The following is a 16192-nucleotide window of genomic DNA, read 5'->3' on the forward strand; positions in this document are numbered from 1 at the left end:
CATAATGGAGCAAGACAGAAGATCCCTGAGATTAAAATTGGAAGTGGATTTTAATAGTGCGGGACTGCCGGGGTGACATACCCAAATCAGATAGTAAGTTGGCATGAATAGTATGCTGGTTTTAAAAGAGATTACAATAGTCATGTTACGTAAACTGAAACTACAATCAGTGATTTGTCAGTGTATATTTGAATTTTCCCTTGTTTTCCTAGTCTGAGGTACAGGGAACCCAGAATGGGTGGAGATGGGGAACACCCGGTGGGGGGAAGCAGAATGGAGCAGGGATTATACCCTAGGCTGAAACCTCCACCCACGGATCAATTAGGAGAGCAAAGGGTAAAAGTTATGCTATAATGCTGGCTTACAGATCAATTAAGGGAATGGAAGGTGGGGTTTTGCTCCACACTATCTCTCTTATTTGGTTTTCAAAGTTCCTTTTGAGCTCATCTAAGAATGCTTTCTGTGCTTGAGACCAGTTCCCTGTTGAGGTTTCAGCTGTGGGTGTACCTTCTCCCTCTGAATTTGATTCCTCCCTCTCACAATAGTAGGACTCCAGAGTCTTTGTAGTCTGCTTTCTACCCATTTTGAGGCAGGGATCTAGCCACTCCCTTCCTCTAGGGTTCCCAAGCCTTTACTGTTTAAGTTTTTGCCCTGGCGCAATAATTACTATGTTTTCAGGGTCAGAGCGGGGGATTGGAACAGCCAGGGTTCACTCTGCCATCCTGGTCCCTGGAGGCCCAGATAGGGGCTTTTAAATTTCTGGGCTGTGGGTTGGTAGTCCCAGGAGTAGTTGCTGCCCCTGCCAGGGGCCCTGCATTTGCTTCTTACCCTGCTCCATCCAGTCCCAGCCCTGCATTGATAGGCCTGGCAGTGGCCCTTGTGGTTGATGGGTCAACTTGCTGCCATGTTGATCAGGCCTCTGTGCATTGCGGTGTCCTGGCCTCTCTCTGCATGCCTCAGCGTCGGTGTCCAGTGTTGTCCCCTACCATCTATCTTAAAGCAGTCAAAATAATCTTCCTAAAGCACAGGTCTGACCTTGTTAGTCCAGAGGTTTCCAATTGCTTCTTGGGCAAAATACATGCTCCTCAGCTTGGCACTCAAGGCCCTTCATGGTCTGGTACCAGTCTACTTTTTTCATTTTATTGTACAACGTTTACCTTCATTCATTCTTACATTTCAGCCAAATCAGCCTCCTTGCCCTCTCTCTCTGCTCGTATGCCTTTGCACAAGTTATCTGCCCTCTATGCCTAGAATGCACCCTTTGCTCTAAAAGGCAGAGAATCCTTGGCTTCCTCCAAGACTCAGTTCAAGTGCCAGCTCTTATGAGAAGTTTTTCTTGATGCCTCTCTTCCTCCTCCTCAAATGTTCATATACCTATTTACCTATTTACAGGTCATATCAGACCTATTTTCATTTTTCTTAGAATCCTTAGCACCTTTATCACAATGTAAGGGTGGAAAGCAGGTGTCTCCTAAATGCTTATTGCATTAGATTATGATTTGCAAACATAAGGATTATGCAAACATAATGCTTTTCTATAGTAAGCTATTTGTATACATTCATTTTGTATACATTTCCTGTACATTCAAAATACTCTTTTTCCAACTGAACTCTTTACATAAAATTATGAGATCTAGTTTCTTTAATACTATATTTATTTCAATAATTATAATTTATCCCTTTTAAAATTTATCTTATTCTGATAGTGTTGTTTTAAGATTATTATTATCACTTTTGCTATTTCCTATTGAAAGATTATAAGCCTTTCCATTAGGAATTTTATTGTAGAATTATGTGTCTATGCATTGAAGATGGATATGCTCTCATTCTGAATGGAAACCTTTGGTGTTTTATGGTTTGAATGACTTTGATATAATTGATGTAGCTATCACTTTTCATGATTTGGGAGCTATACAGAAAATTTGATAATGACTTATTTCTATAAATGTGTTTGAATTCTTTTGTTGTAGATTTGTTTCTTCTAACTACCATAGACATGAATTATAAAAAAATGTATTCTGTAACTTTTTCTTTTAATTGGGGAATTACATATAGCTATAAGATGTATGTACTCATTTTTTCTTCTAGAATTCTTTTCAAATTCTTATTAAACTATTATCAAGGAACATAATTTTTTTTCTTATTCTTACTACTTGTGTCATTAATCTGAACTGAACAAAACTACTCCTAATAAAATTCTTCTAATACTAGTGTGTGAGTTCTTTTAAATTGGATTTCTTGTTATTCAGTCATGTCCAACTCTTCATGATCCTATTTGGGGTTTTCTTGGCAAAGATATTAGAAGGGTTTTACCATTTCCTTCTCCATCTCATTTTATAGATAAAGAAATTGAAGTAAACAGGTTTAAGTGACTTGCCCCGGGTCACACAGCTAGGAAGTATCTGAGGTCAAATTTGAATTCAGGTCTTCCTGACTCCAGGCCTAGAGCTTTATCTACTATACCACCTAGCTTCCCTAAATTGGATTTCCTTTTTGTCAAAGCTATAGGTACTTTGATTTGGGATTACCTTGTTCTTATTCCCTGCATATCTTATTTTCTCTTTGCTTTTCTTTGTTTATCTTAATTCTTCCCTAAAACATAACAGTGTTTAACCAATATAATATCCTGAAAATAGAAAAAATAGGACCAGAAGCAAGCTTACCAGGACAATAATAGGAACCCAAAATAGCAACCTCAAAAATTTTAGTTCCATGAGGGATTTGGAGAATAAAGAAGGACTAAATGAGGAGAACAGCCATGAATTAAAAAATACAAGTCTGGGACGGACAGAAAGGGAAGATAAATAATGAAGAAAATGAGAGAAAGAAATCATTTCTAGAAAAAGGTGCAAAAAATTAATCAGTGAGATGATACCTCTTTGCAACCTTTATGAAGTTTTGATAGTTAAAGCTAATTCAATTTAATGGCATCACTGTTGATATCATTTATAATGTTTTTGATAGCTGATCTTTATACTCTGACATTAAATTGGGGGCTAGTATTAAGAACTAAACATGTTTTGAAGATTTAAACCTTAATGACTGACTCAAATGTCACTTGTGGGATGATTTACACTCCAGTTGTCAATTTCTTTCTAATATGTAACCTCAGGAAGAAGCTATCTCTGTAAGAGAGTTGCTGCTGGTTCAGTTCACAATTCAGATGAATTCCATCTAGTGACTTGGAGTATATTAAAAAGGACATTCTTTGCTTTAAATACATTCTTGACTGCTATGTCTGCTGTATTATAAAAAAATAGCCCTACTGATTTCTTCTGAGCGACCTGCAAATTGTTTATAATCAGAATGAGCTATTTTCCTAAGCTGATACCAAATGCTGATACCAAAATAACCAAAAATATGCAAAAGTATTAAATGTGTGAGATTTAAAGAGTACACAGTTTTTTTTTTTTAAACCAGGGACTCTTGTCAGTTATAATTTCTGACACATAATTTTGAAGGATTGTCATTCATCTGTTAGGTTTACTTCAGGGGTGGGAAACTGCAGCCTCGAGGCCACATGTGCAGCCCTTTGACTGAATCCAAACTTCACAGAACAAATTCCCTTGATGATAGGATTTGTTCTGTAAAACTTGGACTCTATCAAAAGGCTGCACCCAAGGACCTAGAAGGCCACATGGGGGCTGAAGGCCACATGTGGGCTCGAGACCACATGTTCCTCACCCTTGGTAGATAGCATTTTAAACTGACTACCTCATAGAATAACAAAGCATAAAGTTAATAGTATAATAAACTAGTTTTATAATACAATTATAACTTGAACTATTTATTTCAGGAAACTATATGTCCTGTACATTAGTTTATAGCTTATTAAAACCAAGGTTTTCTTTAAATTAAAAAAAAAAGAGTAGGGTTGCCAGTCCCATATCCTTCTATCTCCTCTCATAATCACTCTACTAACTTTCCGAATTGTATATATAACTGATTACTTTTGGGAAGCCAGGATAGCACCTTGGATAGAGAGCTAGATTTGGAATTAGGAAGACCTGGGTTTGATTGCTGCCTCAGATACTTGCCAGCTGGATCACCTTGGCAAGTGACTTAATTTCTCCCATTCTCGGTTTTCTCATTTTTAAAATGAGAGGGTTGGACTTGATTTGTAAGTTCTTTTCCAGACCTATATCTGTGATCCTGCATATGGCACCAGGGATGTTTTCCTGAGCTGATGCTACCTAACAAAAATTATGAAAAAACATCAAATGTGTGAAATTTCTCTCTCTCTCTCTCTCTCTCTCTCACTCTCTCAGTCTCTCGGCTCTCAGTGTTAATTTTTTTACCAAGGCAATTTAGATTCATGATGTAGTAGGTTAAAATTATTTATATTTGACAGGTCTTCGAAATTTGGGGGATATTTGTACTACCTACCTCACAGGGTTATGGTGAAGAAAGTGCTCTACAAATACTAAATATTGTATAACTATTACTATCATATTATCATTGAATTATACATAAAATGATTTAATATATAATCATATGAATTACTATTTATACTTTTCTCATAAGAAACTTATCGAGACCTACTAATCTACCTCAGTGTAGTAGAAGAATTATTGTCCCCAATATACAAGTGAGGTAAACGAGGACCAGAGATGCCTATTGTTAAATCGACATGCCTATTGTTAAAAAAAACTAGTGTCCTGATTTGAACGCAAGGTTCTCAACTCCTGATCCCCTGCTCTTTATCTTATATTATGCCACCTCTCAGAATTATAAACATCTTCTATTTCTGTATTTGCTCAGCCGTTTCAATCACGTCCAACTCTTTGTGACTACATTTGGAGTTTTCTTGGCAAACATACTGGAGTAGTTTGTCATTTCCTTCTCCAGCTCATTTTACAGATGAGGAAACTGAGGCAAACAGTGTGAAGTAACTTGCCGAGATTTGAACTCAGAAAGATGAGTCTTCCTGACTCCAGGCCCATAACTCCATCCTTTGTACCACCTGGGTACCCTTCTCCATTTGTGTATAGCTTCACACTAACATGGAGTCAAAAGATGTGGGTTCAAATTCTAAATTTCATGTTTACTACCTGCATGACCATGGGCAGGTCACTCACCCATTCTGGGATTCAGTTCCTTCAACTATGAAATAGTAATTATTTTCATTTACATAGTACTTTATGGTATACAAAATGATTTCCTCCCAATAACAGGTAGGTAGTATAAATGATGGGCTTGTAAAAGGCTTGGAATATTTTCTAGCTCTAAAATTTTATGATTGTTTCCTCCCCACCCTCTTTCCCCCCGCTCTTTTATATTCTTAGCTGATTTAATCCATGCAGTATAAATAAGGTGCAGGAATAGAGATATAAACCTAGGTCTTCTGGGTGGCAAAGAAAGCACTTCACACAGAAAATTATAGTAATATTTCCATGCTTCAATATAACAACTAGCATTTTTAATATAATATCTAGCATTTATATAACACTTTAAATTTTGCAAAAACATTTTACAAATATTATCTCATTTTATCATTGCAGCAACACTGGGAGGAAGGTGCTATTTTTAATCCCCATTTTACTAATGAGAATATGGAGTCAAATAGAGGTTAAATGACTTGCCCAGGGTCATACAGCTAGTAAGTATCTGAGGCCTGATTTGAACTTGGAACTTTTTTACTCCAGGCTGGTGTTTTATCCACTGCACCATGCAGTAGCTTAAAATTAAACTTTATTTACTAAATTATAGTAATTGTCAGTCAGCAAGCATTTTTATAAAGTTGTCTATATTTCTCTTTCTTTTTTTTTAATGGGGGAAGGCAGGGAATGGGGGTTTAAGTCACTTGCCCAAGGTACCACAGCTAGTGTTAGGTGTCTGAGGCTGGATTTGAATCCAGGTCCTCCTGACTCCAGGGCTGGTGCTCTATTCACTATGCCACCAGGCTGTCCCCTATATTTCTTAATAATTAATTTTTTTGGTTTTTAGTTTTCAGCATTCACTTTCACAAGATTTTGAGTTCCAAATTTTCTCCCCATCTTTCCCCTCCCCCCACCCCAAGACAGTATACATTCTGATTACTCCTTCCTCCAATCTGCCCTTCCTTCTATCACCACTCCCCCTTCCCCTTATCCCCTTCTCTTCTATTTTCCTGTAAGGAAAGATAGATTTCTATACCCCACTGCTTGTATATCTGATTTCCCAGTTCAGCAAGCATTTATTAAGGGATAACTATGTGCCCACTTGTGCTGGAGAGTCTGAGAAAAGCCAAAGCCAGTTCTTACTCTGAAGAAGCCAACACTTAGATAACTAAGTACATAGGAGATGCATCCAGAGTTGATGGTAATCTTAGAGGGGAAGGAAGTAGAAGCTGGTGGAACCAGGGAAGCCTCTTGCAGAATGTGGGGTTTGAACTGAGTCTTGAAGGAAACCAGGAAGCTTAGAGGCAGACATGAGGAGGGAGAGAATTCCAGGCATGGGAGATGAGTGTCATGTGGGGGGAACAGAAGATTTCTTCATCTGCAAGATGAAAGGATTGGACTAAAAGACCTCTGAGGTTGCTTCCACCCCTAGGTCTCCGACCCAATGAATACCATCTCGGAGATGAGTAAACTTAGTCTCAGAGAGGTTAGGTTTCTTGTCTAGTCACATAGCTACTAAGTGACAGAATGAAGATTACCACTCAGGTTTTCTGACTACAAGACCAATGTTCTTTCCTCTTTATCAAGCTGGCTTAGATTACTGAGTTAACTTACCCATGCATGAACTCTCAGACCACATTTGACAAGTATAAGAAATAACTCTTATAGGAAAAATTGCTAGAAACCATTTTAGTAGTTAACATGGGAGAAAACATATAAATTGTATATTTATGTAGGTTTAGCTCAATCTATAATGCAATGCTACCACTCACTCATTATATCTAAAGCAAGCTATACATTAGCTAGACATATGAATGTACACATAAAGAGAGACCATCTTTTACTATAAAGATAAAAACTTTTTCATGACTGCCTTTCATATAAAAGTCTTACAAATAACAAATAATCAATAATAAATTGAGAAAACATTGTTCTGAAATGTTCTAAATGGCCAATTATTCACACCAGACCAATAAAATGGCAAATTCTTATTTCAGCAGTTCCTTCTTTATTTCTCAACAAAAAAAGAATTGCACCTTCATAAATGATATTTCAAGAACTGACAGAGGTGGCAGCATGATTGAAGATGATGACATAGAATAGTTACATGAAAAAGAGTTGGAGGAAGCAGGGAGGGAAGCAGGCATTGATATTTACATTTGAGAAACCACTGCTGTGCTTCAAATCCCTCTAACAACTTCTCTTGGGGCATTTAGTGCCAATTTATTGGGAATAAATCTTGGCTAGAGCATCAGCATAGTAACATCTGATGGCTGATAAATATGATGTAAATGGAGGGAATGCTTTCAGTTTACCTCAAGACATTTATTTTGTGCCTGCTCTATCCAAGGGTTCTAGGGCCTGGAGATACAATGATGAAAAACCAGTACAATTTTTCACCTAGAGAAGCTTCAGTTGGGGGAGGAAGCTGCTCACATTTGTTGTTTTGTACCTTCTGGTACTTCACTGTCTTCTAGCCACTAGAACCTCTGAGATTACCTTCCATCTTGTATGGATCTATTTCTTTATGTGTTGTCTCCCTATTAGTAGGCAGAAGGGGGCGGCGATTGTTTTTCCCTTTCTTTTTATCTGTAGTTAGCACAGCGCATGGCCCATAGTAATCACTTAATAAATTTTTGTTGACTGACTTCAGAATTCCCTAATACTTAGACTTCCCTTGAGGTTCAGGAGACTGATAGATAGGTCAACTCATTGACAGGAGGAACTGTTTCCTTTTTGTCTCTGCAGCCCTACTGCTTACCACAGTACTTGGCGCATAGTGAGTACTCCATGCTTATTGAATGAACATTGATAAAGAAATCAATCTAATTTTTTTCTTTATCAAATGCTTATTAAATTCTAGTTTACGTCATTCATTTCCGCAAGATTTTCAGTTACAAATTTTCTCCCTGTCTTTCCCCTACCCACCACCCTAAAACAGCTATCCCATTGGATATCTCCTCCGCCAATCTGCTCTCTCCCATATCTTCCCCCATCCCCCCTCCAACTTTCCAGTAGGGCACAGTGGATCTCTATGCCCCAGTGCCTGTATATCTTATTTCCCAGTTACATGTAAAATGATATTAATAATAGTATATATATTTAAACATTTGATTTTAAAACTTTGAATTCCAGATTCATTCCCTTCCTCCCTTGTCACCCACCCTTACTGGGAAGATAAGCAATTCAATATAGGTTGTACATGTGTAGCTATGCAAAACATTTCCATAGTGTATATATTGTAAAAGACTGACTATATTTCCCTCCATCCTATCGCACCTTCCATTTGTTCTATTCTCTGCTTTGATCCTGTCCCTTTTCAAACATGGGTGCTTCCAACTTCCTTCCCCCCCAGCCTTCCCTCCCCTCCACCATCCCCCCTCTAATCCCCTTCCCCCTACCCTCCTGTAGGGTGAGATACCCTATTTAGTGTGTATGTCATTCCTTCCCTAAGCCAAATTCAATGAGGATAAGGTTGACCCATTCCCTTTTGCCTTCTTGTTCTTCCCCTCCATTGTAATTGTTTTCCCTTGCCTCTTCTATATGAGATAGTTTACCCCTTTCTGTCTCTCCCCGTCTCCTCTCATTATATTCCTCTCTCACCTCTTAATTTCACCTTTTTAAGTATCATCCCTTCCCATCAAATTGATCCTGTGCCCTCTATCTATGTATATGTGTACACATATATATACACATTCACATATGTATTCATAGTCCATATATCCTCCTATATTGACATATGTATGTATGTATACATATACATACATACATATATATATATATATATTCACATTTCTATTCCCTTCAACTATTCTCATACTGAGAAAAGTTTCATAAGTTACAATTATCGTTTTTCCATGTAGGAATGTAAATAGTTCAACTTTGATAAGTTCCTTAAGATTTCTTTTCCCTGTTTCCCTTCTTATGCTTCTCTTGCTTCTTGTATCTGAGTGTCAGATTTTCTGTTCAACTCTGGTTTTTTCATCAAGAATGCTTAAAAATCCTCTATTCTATTGAATGACCATATTTTCCCTTGAAACATGATACTCAGTTTTGCTGGGTATGTGATTCTTGGTTTTAATCCCAGCCCCTTTGACCTCTGAAATATCATATTCCAAGCCCTTTGATCCCTCAGTGTAGAAGCTGCCAGATCCTGTGTTATACTGATTGTGTATCCACAATATTAAAATTATTTCTTTCTGGCTGCTTGTAATATTTTCTCATTGATCTGGGAATTCCAGAACCTGGCTATAATATTCCTAGGAGTTTTCTTTTTGGGATCTTTTTTCAGGAGGTGATTGGTGGATTCTTTCAACTTCTATTTTGCCCTCTGGTTCTAAAACATCAGGGAAGTTTTCTTTGAGAATTTCTTGAAGGATGATTTCTAGGTTTTTTCTTTGATCATGGCTTTCAGGTAGTCCAATAATTTTTAAATTATCTCTCATGAATCTATTTTCTAGGTCAGTGGTTTTCCCAATGAGATATTTCACATTGCCTTCTATTTTTTCATTTGTTTGGATCTGTTTAATAGTATCTTGATTTCTCATATAGCTTCCAGTTGCTCCAATCTAATTCTGAAGGAATGATTCTCTTCAGTGAACTTTTGAGATTCTTTTTCCATCTGTCAAATTCTGTTTTTTAAGGCATTCTTCTCCTCATTGGCTTTTTGAGCCTCTTTTGCCATTTGAGTTAGTCTGTTTTTTTTTTAAGGTGTTATTTTCCTTAGTCTGGCTGTTGACTCTCATTTCATAATTTTCTTGCATCATTTTCATTTCTCTTCCCATTTTTTCCACCACTTCTCTTATTTGGCTTTCAAAATCCTTCTTAAAGTCCTCTATGGCCTGTAACCAGCTTGTATTTTTATTGGAAGCTTTTGATGCAGGAGTTCTGACTTTGCTGTCTTCCTCATGTTCTATGCTTTGATCCTTTTTGTCCCCAAAATAGGAGTGTAGAGTTGGATTACTCTGCTTGCTTTGTTTCCTTTGCCTGCTCATGTTGCTACTCAATTACTTGACTTTTGAGTTTTTTTTGCCACAGTAGGACTCTGCTATCAGAGAGGGCAGCTTTGTCCCAAATCACTGGGGCTTTCTCAGCTGCTGGAACTATTAGTTGGGTGCCCTCTCTGAGCCTCCACATGCTCTGGCAAGCTGGTCGCACACCCCAGGACCTCCACCCTACACAGCGATCCAGATCCAAGCACGTTACCACATGGTGGCAGCTGCATGGCCCCTGTGCCTCAGCAGCTTCTCTCTCCAGGACGTAAAGGCCAGACTGCACTCCCAAACTCCCAAGTCCTAAAGTCCACACTGCACTGACCTCTCACTTTGTCCTTAGCATCTATGGGTTGATAATTCTGGAAATTGCCACAGCTGCTGGTGATCTGAAGTCCCTCCAGCCAGAGGTTGGTTGTGGCCGCCCTGAGACTAAAACCTCAGGCTTGTGTGGGGCTGGGCTCGGCTCCCAGAGAGCTGTGCTGGCTACTTCCTGCTTGCCTGCCAGGCAGTCTTCAGTGGGAAGTTAGCTTCTTTCTGTCATTTTGTGGGTTCTGTAGCTCCAAAGTTTGTTTAGAGTCATTTTTTACATGAATTGTAGGAAGTGGAAGCCAGAGCTGCATGGAGTCCTGTTTCTACACCGCAATCTTGACTCCTCCACCCCAACAATCAATCTAATTTAAATAGCAATTGGATAACAATTGGCTTTGTTGTTGGTGTTCAGTCATTTTGTTTGACCCAATTTGGGGTTTGATTGATAAAGATGTGGTTTGCCATCTCCTTCTTCAGCTCATTTTACAGAGGAGGAAACTGAGACTGTCAGGGTTAAAAGGCTTGCTTGGGGGTTACACAGCTAGCAAGTGTCTGAGGCCAAATTTGAACTCAGGAATATGAGTCTTCCTGACTTCAGGCCAGGCATTTTCTCCACTGCTCCATTGTCTTTGGCTTAAGGTTAAATTCTAAGTCCCCTCCAAAATGTAGGCTCTCTTTCAGACAGCTATGCCTGCCCCAGGGCACTTCCTCACTGGGCACTCAGCTGCCAAAGGCTCAGTTAACAATTACCACTGCAGCTCTAGACCTAGTGCTTTAGTTAGAACTTGGTGCAAGTTCCTGCAAAGACTTGAAGGACTCACGTCAGAGATTAGTGGTCCCGGCCAGGTTGATGTCTCCTTCCTTATTCTAATTTGAAGATACAAACAGATTCAATAATCTATTAGAGTTCACCCCAGCCCTTCCTTTCATATCTTCTGGGAACGCTACACCAATCTGTTGGAGAGGGGGGGTCTTGCCTTATTTATCTTTTCACCCTTCCCCTGTACCACGTATAGCAGGTGCCAAATGAATGCCTGATGAACGAATACATTAATTAGCCTAGTGTCCTTTCTCTTAGCTAGGAATCAATTTATCTGCACAAAGCTTAAAGTATTACCTATATTAGGTGCATTTGAATTTTAACAAGGGACCACTGCAGAGTCTTAACTCAAAGTCTTGCTGATTGAAAGGATGCTGAACTAGAGTCAAATTAATAGAACCTTCTCAGATGAGCAGATGACACAAAGTTAGGAGGGATAGCTGATAATAACTAGTATTTATATAGGCTTTAGGTCTTGCAAAGCACCTAACCTATAGTAACTCATTTGATTCTCACAAAAATTCTGTAAAATTGGTGCTGTTATTATCTTCACTTTGCAGAATGAGAATACGGAGACTGAGAGAAATTAAGGGATGTTGCATGTTTGTGTAAGAGTCATTTACATAAGACTTTCCTCATTGGTGGAGATTGATTACTCAGTGCTCCTGGCCTGTGTGAAGGGAAGAGTTGGTTGTGAGACCAGAACGGCTCCTTTCTGTAGCTCTCACCAACTCTACTATTCACATAGGCAGAAAGCATTGAATAATCAGTCTGTACCAATGAGGAGAGTCTTGTGCAAATAAACATTTTGGTCAGTGGTTACATGAAAATGGAGGAAGCAGCAACTCGGGGGGATTCAAAGAATTAAAAATAGCAACAGCAGCAGGTTGGGGACCAAACCCTGTACTAGTGATCAGACTTCTATATCATTCTATATGCTATTTCAAATAATAACTTGTATTTCTAAGATTCTTAAGAGAGCAAAGAAAGAAATCTACTTGGACCGTGTAGCTACATATTTAGCTCATTGTTCAACCAGCTCAGACTTCAGGGGTTCTCATGCAAAACTCTAGCCCCCAATGGAGGAGCAGGTGTAGGAACAGAAGGTAGGCCTTTAGGAGTGAGTTGTGGTGTTAGAGGGGTAATGAGGGGAAAGACAAAGTGCAGCTAACTTTGCTCCACAGAGACACCTAGTGGTGATACAGCCATACTATCTGTAGTCCCCTGATTCCTTGGATGCTTAGATCCCAAACATTGAGTGGAAACCTATGTCCATGGCTAAAAGGCTAGGAAGAAGGACCATGTTCTTTTTGTTTTTACTACCATTCCCAGTGTCAGACTTTGAAACCATCTCCCACAAGTCCTTTCTGGCATCAGACCATTCATGCCTCTGTGAGCCGGACAAAAATTGCTCGTGGGCTCACAGTAACATGTTGGAATATTGATGTAGGGCTCTGTTGGTCCAGCTGCCTCATCAGCACTTATATTACACACACCCACAGGGAAGTACAGCTCTTCTGCCAAGTCTGTCTCTTGGTAACACCAACTGTGTTACCGTTCTATTATTATATACACCGGGAAGAAGTTTGGATTGGAGAAAATCAGGGGTGATCTTAAATGAATTATCAATCTCTTTTGGGTGATGTTTGGACAGAGAATAGAGATTGATTGTTATCTAAGGCATTGATTTTTATACATCGATTTAAACACCGGCAGCACTTTGTTGGCTCTCAAAAAGGAAATAAGTATAATAAAATATTTGTCTGTGTTTCCTTAGCATTAATTTAGAAATGGTCATACTTATATGGCTAAAGTACGTGATCCTCAAACTTATCCTTCAGTGAAGCTCCCTAGAGCACTAGGCTAGGAATCAGGGAGACCTGAGTTTGAATGTTAAATGAATCCTTGTTTCCCTCCTTCCTTCCATGATCTCACTTAGCAATAATGGTGTCTAGTTCTTCCTGTTTTACTTTTTCCTTTGTTTTCCTCATCTTTGTCTATCTCAGCTGCATGGTAGTATTTCTTCACAATAATGCATGACAATTCATTTAACCTTTCTCCAATTTTCGGAAATTTAAGTTATTTCCAGTATTTTAAAAAAATTACAAATAATATTGATATATAAATCTTTAGTTTTTTTTAAAATAATGCTCATAGAGGATATTACCAACAATGAAATGATTAGGTTTAATTATTTTTCAAACTTTAATTTGGACTAGCAGATTGTGTTGCAAAAAGATTCTACAAGTTTGCAATTCCACTTACAATGAATGAGTGTACCCATTTCTACAAAATCCTGCCAGCATTGAATTGAGTTTTCAGCTGGTTATTAAAAACAAACAAACAAATAAAATACCTGTTTAAACATAGCCTTTGATGACTTTTGGAGAATGGATCTTGTTCTTATATATCTGTGCTGATTTCATTTGATGTGAATGGCAGATTTTTATTAGAAATATTTGTGGCAAAGTTTTTCCCCCTGATTTAAAAAAAAAATTCTGGATACATTTTATTGTCATTTAAAAATTGTTTTAAGGTGGGAGGCAGAAAGATGGTAGAATAGATAAAGTGTTAAACCTGAAGTCAGGAACACCTGAATTCAAATTAGTCCATAGACATTTACTATAGGTGTGTGATCCTGAGTAAGTCATATAATTTTTGTCTACTTCAGTTTCTTCATCTGTAAAATGGGGACAATAATGGCACCTATCTCCCAGGGGTGTTGTAAGGATAAAGTGAGATAATATTCCTAAAGGATTTTGCAAACTTTAAGATGCTATAGCTATTATTATTGTATAAAATTCTATTTTCTTAAATTTCTATTGTATTTTATGTTTAGATCAATGATTCACTTGGAATTTATTGTAGTGTATAATGTAAAATATGGATCTAAGCCCGATTTTTTTTGCAATGTTACCATCTAATTTTCTAAATAGTTTTTATAGAATAATGATTCCTTTCCAAATGTTTTATGATCTTGGATTTACTGAATAGTATTCTATTGTTTGCCAATTCTGGATCATCTATTCTGTTACATTGATTTTTTTCCTATTTTTTATCTACTGCTAAACAGTTTTTTGACAATTACTATGCTATAATATAAAGTGATATTACAAATGCAAATTGTCCTTTCTCCTTTGCCCCATAATGATATTTTTCTTCTATAAGAATTTGTTAATACCGTATTTAATTTTTTTGAAGTCAGCCTTTGGCATTTATCATGGCATTGCATTAAATCTATAAATTAACTTCAGTAGTATTGCCATCTTTGCTATATTGGTTTGATAAATTCATTGAGGTAGCTAGGTGGCCCAGTGAGTAGAATACTGGGCCTGGAGTCAAGGAGACTGGAGTTCAAGTTTGATGTCCAACACTAGCTCTGTGATGGTGGGCAAGACTCTTAATCTATATTTACCTCAGTTTCCACATTTATAAAATGGGGATAATAATAATACCAACTGGGGGCAGCTAGTTGGCTCAGTGAATAGAGCACCGGCCCTGGAGTCAGGAGGACCTGAGTTCAAATCTGGCTTCAGCTACTTGACACATTTACTAGCTGTGTGACCTTGGGCAAGTCACTTAACCCCAACTGACCTGCCTTCCCCCACTCCAAAAAAAAAGCAATCAAAAAATAATACCAACCTTCCAAGGTTGTTGTGAGGATCAACTGAGACATTTATGAAGTACCTGACACATAATGGGCACTTAATAAATGCTCATTCTGCTAATTTATTTTTTTGCAGGATTTAATAATTATTTACTTTATTTAAAAAATTTTTTCATAATGTCTTTATATACATTTTCTATGTATGTGGGTAAGTTAATGCCCAAATATTTGTTACAATGTCATTTTCCATGATTCGTAGCCACATAGAATCACCAGAAAAATACTTTCAAGTTTCAACGGATTTGTGGCCTCATCAATGTGGGAAATACATCCAGTAGTGCTGCCCATGGATGTCTTATCACTTGTCATCTCAGGTGCCTCTTGGAAATCCTTCCCAGAGAGCCTCCCTCAAGATCTTTGATAATCTATGGATAGTGGCAGAGCACTGAAGCCATAGATCTGTTAGATCTGCTATTTCTGGTTTCCAGGATGTGACTAGCTCACTTCTTCCACTCACACATCACTTTGGTGATACCTTTTAAGCCACTTTTAGTGTTTGACTGTTAGTAACATGTTTGTAGCCTATTCCTATTCAACTCCCACCATGAACCTCTCTATTTCCCTTTGGGTGACCTGCAATTTTAATCCTTCAGAGACTATGCTAGTTTATTTCATAATTTACAGACATACAGCATCAAAAGATGAATATTTGTTATGCAGAGTAGCCTTTTTCAGGGAGGAGTTTGGGATCACTAAAAGCACTGTATAATTTCCCAAAGGAAATCTAGCCAGCTCTCTCTTCCTTCTATTCAGTTCTGGGCCCAGTACATTGTCCATTTGCAATGTGGACCAATTCTATCTACAGGAAAACATTAATCTGTTGTAAATGGAAGACTTTACAGTATTAGGGTCTTGATTTTATTTGTAACTTTCAGGAAATCACCTTAGGTCAATGCCTCAATCTCCTCTGGAAAACTGCCATTATGAAAAATGTCAAGCCCATAAAAGTGACATATAAACAAAAGACATTATTTTAAAGTCTGATGAATTCTGAAGACACAGATATATGAAATGTTGTAAGGCTTATTGCAGTCAATGTTTTTTATCAATGACTTGGAGGAAAATAGAGGTGGCATTCCTATCAAATTTGCAGATGATACAAAGCTGGAAGGGATACCAGACACAATGGATGACAGTCAGTATCCCAAGAGATTGTGACCAGCCAGAATGAAGGGCTGAATCTAATAGTATGGAATGTTATCAGTATAAATGTAAAATGCTAAACTTGGGTCAAGCAAATTGATTGCACAACTATTGGATTGGAGAAGACTTGACTAGAAAACAAATAATTCATATGAAATAG

The sequence above is a fragment of the Petaurus breviceps genome, unplaced genomic scaffold (genome assembly GCF_028583685.1).
Source record: "Petaurus breviceps papuanus isolate PSGF00001 unplaced genomic scaffold, PetGlider_PUasm1.0 118, whole genome shotgun sequence".
Lineage (NCBI taxonomy): Eukaryota > Metazoa > Chordata > Mammalia > Diprotodontia > Petauridae > Petaurus > Petaurus breviceps.